Source organism: Xiphophorus couchianus, chromosome 9 (assembly GCF_001444195.1).
Source record: "Xiphophorus couchianus chromosome 9, X_couchianus-1.0, whole genome shotgun sequence".
Lineage (NCBI taxonomy): Eukaryota > Metazoa > Chordata > Actinopteri > Cyprinodontiformes > Poeciliidae > Xiphophorus > Xiphophorus couchianus.
In genome coordinates this window covers 23,119,681-23,132,629 of record NC_040236.1, presented here as the reverse complement: position 1 = coordinate 23,132,629, position 12,949 = coordinate 23,119,681, and positions in this window count along the sequence as shown.

Here is a 12,949-nt window from a genome sequence, read left to right as displayed (position 1 = left end):
CATGTTTTAATAGTGGCACAGGTTGCATGCTTAAAAAGGCAAAACTTCGTCAAAAGTTGATCTATTTAAACACTGATGTAGATAAATATTTAAATAAAAAAATCATCAATAATAAAGGTTTTAGAGAGTCAGTACAGTTGTTGGATGGACCTCTTATGACTAGCTGGAACATTGGAAATTTCAAAAAAATACTAAAGCTTCAAAAGACAGAATGTTTCTCCTCCATTGCTAGAACTTTTACCCATGGTTGTTACCTTTTTAAAAAAATGTACCCATCCATCTTTCTTCCCATAAGCTGCGTTTCAACTGCAAATATGCACAAAACTTTGTCGATATTTCACGAATGCTGAAACAAACACAATTTCGCGAATTGGGGCGCTTAGATTAAATAATTAAATTAAAATGATGCGTTAATAAGTTTGTTCACGTGACCACTCATTATAAAACATGCACCGTCGTCATCCTCCTGCCACCTGTAGTAACATCTAGTTGTTCATCATGTTTGCATTTCGATACAGCTGAAAAACTACCTCATCCTGGCCCAATAACATTTTTACTTTTTCATTTTCATTAGGCAAATTTATTTTGTAATTCTAACGTTTCTTGTGTTATTTTGCGGTCAATGGAAACCCAGCTCCTGTCTACACTCAATCATTTTTGCAAGGTCGCAGGACAGACAACTATGCTCACACACGCACACACACACACCCACACACACACACGGCGGTCATGTTTTTGAACTGTATGAGGAAGCTGGTGAGAACCCACGCATAAATGAAAGAGCCCAGGCTGGGATCCTAATCCAGGACCTTGTTGCTGCATATTAATAGTGCTAGTGTGTAAAAGAAATGTCTAAGAACCTTATGCTGTATGAAAACTATGAAAGCAAATGCAGTTGTAAGGCCATTAACTAAGCGTTAGCTTTAACCTTGCTCTGTTTTCTACATTCCAACATGAATTCAGATCCAGATGAGCTAAAAGCAGACTGCCTTTTCTGATGATTTCATGGCTAAACCGCTTTGAAATGTGTTTCTAGGAAGTATGGCGATGCAACAATAAATATCAAAATGTCCATATTTACCCAAATGAAGCGAAGGCTGTGGAGATAAAAAAGGCCACCAAGTCAAATTTAGTAAGCTTTTCAAAATATTCTGCTGAATAAATAATGAACATCTTAACTGAGTTAACTTTCTTCTTTTACAGCAAGTGATTTTTCTTCCACAATTAAAGTTCAAAATATATTACATTTTTCTTAATGAGTCATTTTTTAAACATAGTTTTAACAATACTTTGAAGATAATCCAGAGCAGAACACACATATGAATCTAACAATTAGAATATTGAAGATGCAATAATTTCCCTTTGTGGAAAACAGAATTTGTTTTATGTAAGCCTGTGCTATAAGTGGCTTAGATTACAGGACAGAAATGTTTAAAATGCTAAACCGGTTGATACAATGACACATTTGCACTAAAAGATGAAATTCTTAACAGAAAAAATACTCCTTATTGATGCAGTTACCATTATCTACCGTTATTAATTAAAAACGCATATCAATCATCAGATTACTGATTACTAATCTGATAAAACTCAAATAAAAGCGTAACGCTCTTTATGTTTGTCCAAGTCCACACTCTTTGTTGTGAGGAAACTACGTATCAGTCTTCTTTTGGCGAGCTGTTCAACACTTACGACGGAGAAGCAACTTTGTGTGGTATAATAAAGACCGGTCACTCTGACCCCTCTTTAAACTGCAAGATTTTAAACTTCTTATACCTCCATGTACAGGGCTGTAAAAGTGTTTGCTGCCTTACAAATTTCTTCTACTTTTGCTTTTTTGTCCCACATGATTCAAATAAAACAAGTTTTAATTTTGGATAAAGATAACCATCATGAATGTGAAACCAGCTTTCAAATTATGATTTCACTCAAACCGACATAACTTATTGTACGACGGTCACACAGATCAACTCCCAGTTCAAAATGAAAGCTTGAAATTGACTTTTTCTCTCTCCCTTTCTTTGTAAAATTTTTTTACACGTATTGAAAATATTCATCTAAAGACATGGCTTTGAATTTTACAAATGCACCTTGAACTTCAAGAATTTTGTTTCAACGACATAGAAATGTCAAAATGCTTCAGGATGTGAAGATATCTATTGACTTTCTTCATACATTGGATGAAGAAGCATTCAGGACTTCACTTAACAACTGTGGACCAAAAGACGGTTTCCACCACAAAGAACACTTTTCTAGCGATATAAGGCTAGCTTAACCACACTAGTTAGCTGAAGCTAATTGAGTAGAACTATATTTCTATTTTATTACTATGATTTTTTTTAAATGCCAAAAGTATAATAGTCGTCAACATTGTGCCTGTAGTATAAGATTACTTCTTTGATAGAAATTATTTTTCTGTCCAACAGAATAAATTATTTAAGGCACGGTCTACATTTCCCACTTTTTCTCCGCTTTGCCACAGTTGTGATTGGTTTTATTTTGATCCCTGCTCCCTGGTTGGTAGATAATATCTGGCAGGCGTTTTCGGCTGATAAAATAAAGTGAGCGTAGCGAGGAAGTAAGTAGTTTACTCATCGGGAAAACAGCTGAGAAACAGAGCTACATTAAATGCCACACGCCTTCCTCCACGCCGCTAAAAAAAAAAAATGATTTCAGGATACAACAACGGAATCAAGCGTTAAAAAAAGAAAAGAAAAAAACACTTCAAAGGTGCAACACAAAGCATGCGAGTGCAGATCATTTATGCTAAGACTTCTTGCTGCAGGCAGGGATTGTCTGTCTACCACTTTAATACATATTTACATGCTAAAACACAAGAATTAGAATTCATTAGTGCAATCTGAGGTCTAGATCTAGATCAGGAGTTGTCTGATTAGTAGCTTTGGGACATTGTTTTTGTAGAGAATGTGGCACTCGCCTACTTTTGTTTCTCCCCGATTAGCTCGACTCTCTTGCAAAAACTCTAAACTCTGCTATCTCTGCCGTAACGAACAGGGCGCGCACAATTCCCAGACACACCATTTGAGGCTTATTGGAATCTTTTGTGAATATTTGACGCTTTCTCGAAGCCCCTTCAAATAAAAACAAAGGACGAAAACTATAACGACAACAGTCAGAAGCTGAATGACTTCATCGGTACGAAAACATCGTGCCGGACGTATCGGTTTCACTTTTTTTCGGAGGCAACCTGCATAATATCGCCGAGGGCCTTTGATTCCTGAAAACTGAGCCTAATCGAAACCAAGAGGGCCGCGTTCTGAAGAAAGACGATTGTTTTGTCGGCGCACGCAGAGAGGATCCTCTCGCTGTCGCCGTACGACGAGGAAGAGCACGTTTACTGTGCAGCTGCTGTGCTGTGCACTGAGTTTGAGGTTCACCTTCACAGAGGAAGTGGTGGTTTGTGTTGGGGAGGAGGAGAGAAGGTGGTGGTGGTGGAGGGGGTGGGGGGGCTGCAGCCAGCGAATAAAACAGGATATCCGATGTTGGAACAATTGATAAACTGAATTTTCACATACTTTTTTTTTTTTTTCTGACTGATCCGTGTCGACTGTTTTTTTGCTTATTTACCACCCACCCACCAAAAAAGAAGAAAAAAAACAGAAAGAAATAAAATAAAATGCCTGAAATTTCAATAGAAAACTAGTGGAAACAATCATTTTCAGTGGAGTTTTTTTTTTTTCCTCTTTTTTTTCAGATGCTATGGATAAAACGTAGAGGCGCTCACACCAGCTCCAGAACTTCAAAGAGCCTCTTGATTCCCTCTAACCGAGCATGTTAATTGGTGCTTGATTGATAACTTGAGTTCACAGGCGATGGCAATGTGTCATCTAAACTGTTCCAGGGTGTCTTTGTGAAATCAGCTTTATGAGTTTACGAGAGGAAGAAGCATCACTGGCGGGCCCATTAGAGAGAGAGAGAGAGGAAGAGAGAGAGAGAGAGGGGGGGGGGATATGCCACTGTGCATAGTTGCAAATAAGCTGTCACACATTACAAATGAGATTACCTTTTTGCAGTTTGCCCTGGAACTTTGAGAGGAGGGAAGAGCGCGGGGTAAGACGGTGAAACAGCTCAAATCGTCTTGCTTTTTTTTTTTTTTCTTTGTTTATTTTTTGATTTTTATCAGTGTGCTCGATCTGCAGAGCTCCGTTTATGCTTTCTTCATGCACGGCGAAGGAAAAAAAGTACATTCACAGCTTGAAGCGCAATGTAATCAGCGGCGGCAAAGTGCAAATTATCTGAGAATAGATAGCGCTCAGAATGAGTCTATTTATTTTTACACTTTTGCCTCTAAAAACAACCTCTTTTTAAATTTATCCTGGGTTGTTTTCCCCCCTTGGCTGTCGTCTCGTAGAAATGAATTGATAATTGTATCGCTCATCCGTCACATTTTTTTTGGGGGGGAGAGATGAGACGAACTGTATTTGAGCGCACCGGCACGAACAAACACAAAAGACACACAATGTCACTATTATGAGGGGGCAAAAACAAAAAAAACGCAGAAAGAAGAAGGGAAACGGAAGGCAAAGAAGAAAAAAAAGCAGTTATTGTATTTGCATCCAATCACAGGCATGCAAACTAATTGTCTAGTTTGCGAGACGGAGATCACTGAGGTCAGGACAAAGCCCACATGAAACGACTGCTTTGTTGGCTCGCGCTGACCAAGAGCGGCGTTTTGAGCTTCCACAAACGGGGAGAGAAAGAGGCAGAACGTCTCCAGGTTCTTGTGAAGTGACCGGAACAAGGCAGAAGTCATTATTTTCCCAGGACGTGCTAAAGTGCTCTTTAAATGAGTCGCTTTATCAAGGACTCTTTAACAAGTCGAAAAAACGTGGACACCAATGTATAAATGGCAAGTGAGCATGTAATAGTCACTGTTAATGAAGCTTTTGTTTTGTAAAAATTCACATAGGTTTCTTGCATCCAAGCCTTGTGGCTTGCAGCGTAAATATGGCCGTGTTAGATCAAGTGCAGAGGCAACGAGAGGTATCAGGTTGGACTGTATGATATTAAACAACAATGTTCACTGGCACGTTTGAAAATTCATCCACTAAGGCATTGATGTTGTTTTGATCACTTACTGTCCTCCGCCACTTCTTTTTACTTGCTTCATCCAAAGTAAAACCTAATTTCTTAAATAAAATAAATGATTCAGCCAAACTGGGTACAAATAAAAAAAGGTTAAGGTCATACACGCACAGGGGTCAAGCTCCAGTCCTCGAGGGTCGCTGCCCTGCAGTTTTTAGATGTGCCACAGGTACAAAACACTGGAATTAAATGGCTTAATTTCCTCCTCCTTGTGTAGATCAGTTCTCCAGAGCCTTAATGACCTAATTATTCTGTTCAGGTGAGGTGCAGCAGAGGCACATCTAAAAGCAAAAACACCGGCCCTTGAGGACTGGAGTTTGACACCCCCGCACAACGGTAAAGGCCTCCGCACATTTAGTTTTAAACTTATTTTACTTCAACCAAGGAGTTTTTCTGGTAGGAAATGAGAGAGACGTCTCTCAAAAAACCGCTAAAACTTTAAGGAGTATCAGTGTTGAAGAAAAAAGATGTTTTTATCTGATTATTTGCTTTTGGTAGTGATCTCTTTAATCTTTGAGGTTGGAAGGTCTCTTAGCCATCACCCTAATCAAACCAAGAAAATCAGCCAAAAGTCAGGACTCCCGAATAAGCCGCTTAAGAACGTTTTCATTTTTTCCCAGCTAGAGGAAGCATATTGGGAAATCTTTAAATAAATAAAACAACAACAATAATTGAAAGTCTACATCTGCCAGGGGTGGGAATGGAGCTTAACTGCTTATTGTGTGGTTGTGGCCCTCGAAGGCCATTGTCCCCCATGTTTTAATTGGGTCTCTGGTCCAATAACTGAATCAAATGGCTGAATAAGTTTAAGCACAGAACTGGATCTTGGTGGGTCTATGTTCCTAGTCCGGTAGAGACTCCAATCAACGGCCAGAACATGACAATTTCACAACAATGTCTCATTCTTCATACAGCAAAATAACACGAAGGCTTAAATCAACTAAATGTAAAAGGTCTGTTCACTACCTTGCAAAATATATAGAATATAATAATTAAATCAGCGTCAAACCTTATCCAGCAAACACCAGGATGTAAACCAAACATTAACATTGTAACAGCAGCAGAAACACAAAAAGGCAACAAGAGTATCAACATTATTAACAATTTTAAAAAATAATAATAATAAAAAATCTTAGAAACATTTATCCAGAGCAGCATTAGCATTATGCTAACCAGAGCATACTGCTTTTTAATGACATAAGCATAAAACACACAGCAACATTCAAAACTGACTACCAGCAAAGAACAAATGATAGCAGCTGATGAGCAAAGTAATTAATGAACACGAACTAGTGGAGCAATATGGACGCTAAGACTTAAAACAAAAATAAAAAAATAAAAAAAAAACACGTTGAGCAACAGAAGCTGTAACTTACCTGCTCTGTGTAAAATCTTCCTCATTATTCAAGGTGGTAATTTTAGTGCAGGCAAGTATCCCGCCGACTGTCGTCTTCAACTTTATCACCAGAGCGACTGAAAACTTTACCACATTTTCTGTAGCGAGCGAATTTCCCAGCGCCCCAACGACGGTGAATTCAGCCGTGATGATTGGTCATTATTTCCCCCTAGCAACCATCCACGATTGGCTATTTAGCTCCACTTCTGTGGCGCTGCAGGAAAGAAAATGACACGAGTCTGTAGAGGGAAATCCATTGTGGAATGAGAGTGAGCTGGTGGAAATGTTGCGTAAATAATCCAGTGTATTTATTAATTTTACATCATAGGTAAATATCATTTTTAGATTCCTCACACCCTTTCCCCCCTCCACGTCTGTGAAGGCGCCCCCTTCGGACCAGACGCTGCTCAGAACTGGACTCAAATTGCTCTGTTATAATCACTTTTACGAGGAAAAAAACGAAACATTTTTAAATAAAAATTATGGAATTGTATTCTGTCTTCTATTAAAAAATATATAATTGTTGAAACTGACTATTTCGTGACAGTATGATGTGTGAGACAATCTGTGAGACAGATAATCTGTGAAAAATTGAGGTCCTCTGCCTTCTCTCACTGCTAACTAGAAGCAACCAGAGTCAGGAGGCGGGTTTTAGCGCTGTCAGTCAGCTGGTGTACGCTGTTCATTCCCCTTTGCTCTCTGCTACACTGCAGCTTCTTCCTGACAGTGGAGCCGGTCATGAATGCTAAAGATAGTTAGCATTGTGATGGCAGATAAACAGCTTTCCTGTAAGTTGATTCTCCACCATTAGCACATTTAGTGGCACATACATGAAGTTGATTGGCAGTGCTAAGACCGTCCTCCTGGCTCTGATTGGTTGTTTTTGGTCAGTATTCTTTAGGGTAACACTAGCTCAGCGAGAAGGTGGAGGAGATTGATATTTTCGCAGATTATCTGTCTCATACTGGCACAACAAAGTGATAGTTTTAACAAATATATCATTTAAAAAAAAAATAAAAGTTACATACTGCAGTTTTAAGCTCTATTTGCAATTAAGAGGTATTGGAAGAGGGAGTTGATATTAACCCCCCCCCCCCACCCCCCCACCCCCCCCGCCTCTCCCCCCAAAAGCACCACTGACCTCACACGGGTCATGCTAAGACACCAATGTAAGACACCAATGAGGTTCTTGGCTGTCTTGAAAAGAATTTCTGATGTTGGAGTCGTGGTTTGGACCTCTCACCTCGGACTTTTTGCACATGTAGTTACTTCTATAATGTTGCAAGTGGAGAAGGCCTTCGCTGTAATTCACATTGAGCTAAAATCATCTTTTATTCCAGATTATATGTCTGGGACAGTCGGAACGTAAATGGTTATGAACTTCAACCTACGTCTGTGAAGACATGCTAGGCTGCTAGCTTAGAGCTCAGTGAGCTTTTGAAATGACTCAGTTAATTCAGTATCAGTTATAACCCTCAGTGTTAAAACGAATGCACACTTCCTCTTTTTTTTTTTTGCAGACCTTATATTAGTGTTCAGCCTCATGCCTGTGAAATATCTCACCTGGTTTGTGTTTTGGAGCCATCTCTTCCTGGAAACATAAACAATAGCATTTGACATAATTGTCGAACTGTCTTTTTTTAAAGGTTATATCTATTCTAAACTTCTCTGCTGATGAGAGCTGTTGTGACTGAGTCGTGCTCTCATGTGTTGAGTCAGACGAAGAATAACACAGTAACAGAACCAAGAAGGTATCGAAATACAAGCTTTGTCAGCTTTCTTAAGATTTGATTGCACAATTATTTTTGTTTACCATACTGCTTAATGCTATAGTCTTAATATCAATCAGTCAATCAATCAAATTTATTTGTATAGCACATTTCAGCAATAAGGCATTTCAAAGTGTTTTAGATTGTAACAAACTCAAAAACACAAAGTCATCCGACATAGCATCGACACTCAAAACATGACATTAAGTCAAGTGCCATTGTTAAATTGATTATGTTTCAAATGCAATTCTAAACAGGTGGGTTTTTAGTCGAGATTTAAAAAGGAAGTCAGTGTTTCAGCTGATCTACAGTTTTCTGGAAGGTTGTTGAGGAAAATAGCCTGCATTCCTTTTTGCCTTCATGCACATTCGGACAGTCCAGCAAGGTTACTTTCTGGTGGTGGTCATAATTCGGTTCTGATTCCAACAAGTGGAACCGCCATTTCCACCGGACTGCACCGCAGAACTGACGGCCAACCAACCTCTGACTGACCTCATCGGGCGAACAGATGGAGCCAACGCCGACAATCCCTCCAGCCAAAAGAGAAAGACACACACTGAGAGAGAGAGAGACGGCATGTAAATGGCCATCTGACCCAAAAATATGCGCTTTCTCATCCTGTTCTACTGTATGACTGTAGTGACTGTGGTTGGAAACTGAAAGATGTTTTAAGTTCTCAGGTTTTTGGAACTCCAGCCTATGTGCAAAAACCTAATTTTCAAAGAGAGTCGCTGATAGAAATTCTGATCAATTCAAACCTTTAATGAACTCAATGTTTCCTTCGAAAATGTCAATTGAATTAGTTAGAATTTTATGTTTGTGCATGTTGTGTCATTACCTTAGCTAATTAGTAAAACATACTACAATGATAAAGATTTCTACTTCCAATATAATCACTCAGTTTCAGTTGAAGTCTGTCCCATGATTATCAAATTAAATACGTACTCAATGTATTATTTATTTTCCAGCCACAAGGTGCCAATAGCATGGCATACTATAACATGACCAAGTATGTTATAGTATGCTATACTATATAATATGCTATGCTATACCAAGTATGTTATAGTATGCTATAACATACTTGGTCATGTTATAGCATGACCAAGTATGTTACCTGTTATAAAAAATACTGTATGTATCAAATGTGACTTTAAATAAATTTGACTTTGTTATTTGATGCCTTGAAATTGGGCTTCTGTCTCTTTAAGAACTTCTTGCTCTGTCCAACACTCTGGCTCCAGGAAGTGGTCACAGAGTGGCTAATCTATTAACCTCTTAACAACATTTCTACCATCGTTTCACTGAGAACTTGTTCCTATAACGAGCTCAGCAGATGTGCAGTTCCATCAGAGTGTTTGCTAATTGCTTCTGGCTAGTCTGAAGGAGCGGAGTTGGGGATGGCTGCTATGTAATGTGGGAGCTGAGCTTAGAAACCACAGCTCTGAGGAGGAGCTTCGCCCTCGAAGGCAGAGCTAGGTCCACCCAAGCATTTTGCACAGATAAATGGTTGCCACGGGAGATTAAAGGATTTCTCAAACATGCATGAAAGACTCAAGCAACACTGCAGGTGTGTTTTTGATGAGGGAATAACAGTATGACATGACATAAAGCTGAAAACGTACGTAATACTGCCCCTTTAATGTCTATTTGTCTCTTTCATTTCTATAAAATTCGCCACCAGAGCTCAGGGATTGAGTCAAAGATTTTACCTTTTTGGGAAATATAATTATATGACTGGTAATAATTTTGACACGCACATGTAAACAAGCAGCCTTATCAGCTGCTGCAGTCTTTAGAAATTCTCCACAGGGATTAAAACGAACGTCTGAGTTGGCAGGACGGAACTTTTTTTTCTTCATTATTGTCACACACTATCTTGAAACACACAACAGTTACAAATCCGCAGGCGCTTGGAACGAAGCCATTAACAATATTGCTGAATCTTTGTGTTATTGTTGCGTCTAAACCGCGTCTAGCTAGAGTGTGGGCAAAGAAAAACTGTCTTTATGGACCGTGGAGTGCCTCTCCTTTCACTGTTATCGTCATCGTTTTGGCTTAATCTCCACTGACATTACACGCAGAATTTCTAGATATAGTCTTAGGATAAACACAGTAAGAGAACAACAAAAGGTATTTTGTCACAACAGCTAGAAAAATAAATGAGAAAAGCGATTCATTGTACAGCCAGATCCTACTTAGCTGCTACAGGTTAAGAGCTTTTGATGCTCCCTGTCTCATCATGACACTGCTGTAGCTCTCCTCACACCTGAACAAAAGCGCTCAGCTCCACATTGCAAAGTGTCAATATTTACAAGTTCTGATAAATCACTTCTATCAGGTAAAGTGGCTAACGCAGCTAGCTGACGCACAGCTGCTTACATCTAAAGGGTAAAGGGTAAATAAGGTTCACTGTCCTCACGCTTGCAGAGGTTAATGTAGCTCTGCAGAAACGATGAAACGGTGAATATTTCATGAAAAAGTGACAGAAATTGGAGACTGCGGTGGGACATTATAAAAGCTCACAAACCATAACCAGACAGGGCTGATGGCTATTTCTATACAAGTCTGATAAACCAAGCAAATCAATGCTAAAATAAATCACTTCCAGTAGGTTGCCGAGTAATTCCCAGACTATGAACCAGCTGTAGACCCCCACACCCCCCCACCCTCTTTTGTCATTTCTGGTGTCTGGTTTTTAACCATTAAACTCAGAGGTTTGGTAAGTGTTACTTCTGTAATATTTACCAGAAGAAAATCCACTTAATTTTAGATTATGGTTGAAGAATGGAACCACAGACACCGACGAGCACTTTTTTTTCCCTCTCTCACGTTTCCAGAAGACAGGCGGTGCATGACAGGATATGGGAGCACTGCAGCATGCAGTGCACATTGTCTGCATTTGAATTTGGTCATATTATAACATATGCCAATTCACACTTCACCGGATGAGTGCTTTGATGCTTTGCGTCCTTATTTTAGCCGCCGTCTTGTGAAATGCTGAGTCCAACCGCCCCACCACCCGTTCATTAGCAGATTTTAAAATAAATGTTTAAAGTCTATTGGCATAAAGCCCTAGTTGTGTGGTGCTGCTTTTTGATTTTCACTTTATAGGTGTTCGCTGCACATCGGCCTGGACTTTAGTGTAGGCTTGGCCAGGCAGTAGCCCAGGGCAGCATGTTTTTGGGGGGGCTCCCAAGATAAGGTTTTCTTTTTTTAATGATTAAATATTTTTGGAAAAATCCCCTTTATCTGAGGTATGGATAACCACATGTAACCATTTAAAGCAATGCTGTGAGAACTCCACCTCAAACTTAACCCGTAACCCCAAGCCCATCACAAGTAGTAGTAGTGCTTTTTATTTGTCAGATTTGTTTTTATTTTTTTTTTTTTACTGTTTTCATTTAGAAAAAACAGCAACAATGCGAGACCCCACCCCCACCCCCAAAACAACAAAACAATGTGAAAGTTGACTGCATTAATTATTTATGAGTTAATAATTTAATAGTAAAAGACGCTTTCAGAAAAACTGTTTTCATGTGAATGAGGCCTATTAGCCTTATTTAATTAAAGCTTGTGGTATGAAATCTCAAGATTAAAAAAAAACAACCTTATTATTAATAAATATTAGTAATTTTCTAGTCAAAGTATTTGCAACGAACCACTCTTTGGTTCCTGTCACTTGTCTGGTGAAATCAATGTGAGCTATTTCAATGAAGCCTAAATGCGGAAGCTAGATTTCTTTCTTTTTTTTTTTTTTTTTTTGAAGCTATACTTGAAACTTTTATTTTGAAGTAAGACAGGAAGTGGTTCTTGAGTTGCCCTGTCATATGGACAGAGTTAAAAACTTTGTAAAACAGTTTGTGTGACATTATATGAAGGGAAAAATAATGGTGACATAGTATAAGATATGACTCAACTTTGAGGATAACAAAAGAGGCTAAATGTGAGCTGCTAATGACGCAGAAGCTACTGGCTTTTTAGTTTCTAACTAAAGGGCAATGTTGAAATGAATCTGGACCATACTTGCTCTTATATTGTTAAAACACTACAATACTTTGATCAAATCTCAACTGGATCATTCTATTCTCAAGAGAGATTCTTTTTAAACATTATTTGGCACTTTGAAAAAAGTGGGTAGAGTCAGCGGACGTATCAATGGTTTTATTTTTTCATTAAATACCTGTGAAAAAAAGAAATAGATTTTACTCTTAAAGTAGAATACATTGCAGCTCTCGTTTCCTATGGGAAGCAAAGTTCTTGGTTTGAATATTTTGGGCCTAATCCAAGCACAGTAACATTAAGCTTGAGTAGTTTTACCAGCATGTTTTTGATCACGGAAACATCTGAACAAGGAAACGACATAGGATTTTGAACAGAGTTTTCTCTGAGAATTTCCCCCTATAAGGGCATGCAAAACAAAAACATCTCCTCCAGTTTTGTGCCATGAAAAGAAAAACAGCTCGTATTTCAATTTAATATTTTTCACTTTGAAAATGAAAAACCTCTGGTTTGTGTTGACGGTAAAAACATGCACAGACCGGGGTAGAGCCCCCTTAAAACTGTCTGAAGCCCAGAGACCCGGGGAATCCTGAATACGCCTCTGACTGTGCAATAAACGCGGAGATGTTTCATTTTATGCGTCTCCGTTTCTCGGCGACACATGTTATCGCACGGAGAA